We start from the raw sequence: 4,161 nt of genomic DNA, 5'->3' as shown, positions 1-4,161 counted from the left end.
AGTCCTGTATGCTGACAGAAAAGTTCTCCAAGGTGGCTGCAGCTTTAAACACACCTTCTGTCTCTGGGGTCCAGAGTTTAACTTGCTTGGTGACAGGGTTTGTTTGTTTCAGTCTTTGCCTGTAGGCTGGGGACATGAACAAAGAGATATGGTCTGAGTGTCCAAAGTGGGGGCAAGGTGTAGCCTTGTATGCATTCCGTATGTTGTTGTAAACATGGTCCAGTGTATTCTTATCATGGGTAGGAATGTTCACATGTTGGTAGTTTTTGGGGAGTACAGTCCATAAACTGCATTGATTAAAGTCCCTGGTGATGATAAAGACAGCGTCAGGGTGAGCTGTCTCTAGCATGTTTATGGTGTCCTGGACTTTGCTAAGAGCGGCTGTGGAATTAGCTCTCGGGCTAACATACACGCTAGCCAGAAACACGCTGCTATGCTCTCTTGGCAGACAATAAGGCTAGCATTTCAGAACTAAAAACTTCACGTCTGGTGAGCAGTGTTTATGAACAGTTCGCATATCTCCACACCACAAGTTGTTGATAAAGACACACACACACCTCCCCTTTGGTCTTAACAGAGTCTGGCATCCGGCCTGCTCGATGCACGGAGTGTGTCTGTAGCTGGATAGCGGAGTCTGGGACTTTGTCCGACAGCCAGGTCTTGGTGAAAATTAGAGCGCAGCATTGTCTTATTTCCCATTGTGCTGTAATCCTGGCTCTTAGCTCATCCAGCTTGTTTTCTAGTGATTGCACATTGGCTAGTAGGTTGGTTAGTGGTGGTAGGCTAGCACGTGCTTTTAGCCTATGATGGAGCCCTCCCCTTTTGCCTGTGCGCTTTCCTGATGTCAGCAAGCTCACTTGAACATGGTGTTCCAGGGCCTTCCTGAGGGTGGTGGTGATTGTGGCTATGGCACACAATGAACTGTAGCTTCGGTGGTATGAAATCAGCAAATTCCAAATGGCTGTTTGAGTTGGCGATATCCAGCAGTGCCTTCTGTTGTACGTTAGTAGTGCATGACATTTGTGCACTGCAGAAAGAGTGAAGAACACACACACACACAAAAAGGAAAAAGCCAGCATTCGGAAGCGGAACAATCAAACATGTTTGCCGAGAATGGTGCCATGATGTAATACTCCTTGAGCTTTCTTCTTGTATCGGTGCAGTGAAAATATCAAGATTCACATGAAATTTACGAAGTGACAACTTACAGGTCAAACCCAACATGTTTAACCAGCATGTTTAGCCTCACTCCTGAGAAAGCTCTAAGAACAAAAAGATGGTCAATATGTTGTCTGCACCCTCCAAAACCTACAGCCTGGACCATGAACATTGCTTATTTTGGGGGATTAGATATTTTTGTTTTAAAGCTATCGTCTTTCAATGCTTGTACTTAAAAATAGATTTCATAAATAATGAAAAAACGTGTTGGCTTCTTGTCTAACCTGCATTATCATTTTATTTCCAAAAGGTGATTAGCTACACTGTCTGAACTCCTTAATACTGGGTACTTAAAAAACATCTAGATAGCCACTACACTTACTAACCTTTATGCTTTTTTTGGCTTAGAAACCCTAAATGTAATGTAAATATCGTTAAATTCAGTGTCCTGTTTTAGAAAGTAGGAGTCTGTATGCTTGATTAATCATGGCTGGTTTCCTCAGTCCGTGACATCTGTCTTCCTGTATCCTGTCACGCAGGCACAGCCTATTCACATTTGGTCAACCCTCTAAATGTCTTGGATCCTGTGCACTTACTGCGCATTTATCTTTTTTTGTCAAACACTAAATCCATCTTCCCTCTACACCATGTCCTCTTGGCTTCCCACTTTTTTTTCATAGAAAGTTGTAATGTTGAGCTGTTGCCCACCTGTAAGGAATAATACCTCAAGACCTTATTCCTCCACGGAAAGGTTTCAGGAGCATATGAGAGGAAATGATAGAATCTAAATACTCTCTCTCTGTCTCTTTCTCTCTTGTCCTGTTCAGTGTCAGTTCACTGTACTGGTATTAAATGTGTCTGCAGAGGTGGCAAAAAAAAAAAAAAAAAAAACAGTAACTAACACAATCAAAAGAGAATATTCAGTTCCTTGCTGTGATTAACGAGATTATTTATGCCACTCTAACATCTGCATGTTAAATATGGAAGCAGAGTCAGCAAGTGTTACCAGTTTACTAGCATAAACAATTGTAGCAGAGTGAAAGTTTACAGATTTGCTTATTGGCCCCTGTAAATGCTATAGAACAGACATATAAACTAGGTTGAATTACACAGAACTACTTCTTCACAGGCAAAGCCAGGCTAGTTGTTTACTCTGCTTTGAGTTTGCTAAGCTATACCACTAGCATACTGGTATCAGATTTCTTATCTAACTCTCATCAGGAAACTGAATAAGATTATTACTGGTAGCGTAATGCCGGTTGGGTTAGAAGAAGAGTCAGGAGACCAGAACTTGTCTTTTTCTCTTATTGTCTTTTGGAGCTGTGAAGAGAGCCAATCCCAGCAGACACTGGGCAAGAGGCATATTATACAATGTTAAAGTGATTTAAATGTAAACTACTTTATCTTTATAATATATATATTCTATTTCATGCCAGTAGAGTTAATGTAACACTTTTAGACAGTACTGATCACTAGGCCCAAAGGCATATTAGTGCATCTTTTCAGCTGTTAAATGAAAGAATCAATGTTCATTAACAGTGGAACATTTGTTTTATTGCAGATGTCAAGCCACAAACCTGCAGAGCTGAAAATATCACCTAATAAAGTTATAAAGTAGATATTTGTTTAAAAAAAATGTACATGAGTGCACATTGGAAAAAAGTAAAAACACAAATGTAAATGATGCATATAATTCTCCTTGTTACACCCACCTGGAACAGCAAGCACAGACTTTATGACTGTTACAACAGCATCACTGGTGTAAAGTGCATGAACTAGCCACAGTTGTCTCTCTACCGATAATTTTTTTACAGGAAACAAATAGGCGCAAATTTGTGATGTGAAAAACAAAAATTCCTCTGCAGCTGACTTTCAGTTTCTCTGTCTAATTTAAGGAATTAGTGTTCAGGCAAATTATGCTGCTTTTAAATTCAGTGGAACAAAGACATTCCCCTTGAGATTAATACAAAGCCTGGAAAACTAATTAGCTTTGTGTTAAAGGCTCCTAGGAGACTGTGGGTGAGGGCCATACAAAAACAAATGTATGTGACCATCCAAGACCAGAAATCTGCAGTTTGCACTTGTTGCAAATGGTAAATTTCCCACTTGGTATTATTTGTGGGTCAGATAAACAAAAAATCTTAGGTCCACAAATATTTTGTATATCTCATATGAATGAGACCGTATAAGTATTTACTGAGCTATTGTATGAGTCATTGTTCACTCAGCTGGTGAAGTTCAGATGTAGGAAGAGGTTGTAAAAACACTGTACAGCACCATTCATATAATTTGGCCTGTGACTTGCAGAAAGAGATAAATTCAGTACAGTACATGCAATCAGGTTTTGGTATCTGAACATAAGACACTGTGTAGAATCAGAAGCAGTTTTATTGGCCAGGTGTGATGGACACACGAGGAATTTGACTCAGGTATATCGGCTCTCAATGTGCAAACAGTAAACCAGCATAAGGCTGTGTAATATAACAAAATAAGCAGTATTAACAGCAATATTGACAGCAACAAACAGTGCAAACAAATTTGTAAATGTGTTAGGCTTGACTCACTGCCAAACTCTGGCTAAAGGTGCACTGTAGTGAGTGAAAGCAAAAAAGGCAAAATATGTATTACATTCTTCCTTTGCTTGGCAGAAAAATCATTGCTTTCATCAGAGACATTCAATTTTTCTGTTTTACAGATTTGATTTGATTTGATTTGATTTATTCTTTCAAGCATGTAAAGACAGTTGATATATCAACACACATAATTTTACACATATCCAACAAATGCTAATCCAATATCAATTTGCTTATACCTAGTACATGCTTGAATGGAGTAGGAAGAAGTCAGACTTATCCAGTCCTACCCCATGACATCATCTTACATCATTGGTTTGCAAACAGTATCTCTTCATAAATAATTCTCTTCTACACCACACAAGTAATATACTAAAAAATTATAACAGAGTGTTAACATTCTTACATAATTACATTCTTAAATAATTAT

Source organism: Monopterus albus, unplaced genomic scaffold (genome assembly GCF_001952655.1).
Source record: "Monopterus albus unplaced genomic scaffold, M_albus_1.0 scaffold2.1, whole genome shotgun sequence".
Lineage (NCBI taxonomy): Eukaryota > Metazoa > Chordata > Actinopteri > Synbranchiformes > Synbranchidae > Monopterus > Monopterus albus.
Note: the sequence above shows the minus strand (reverse complement) of the source record.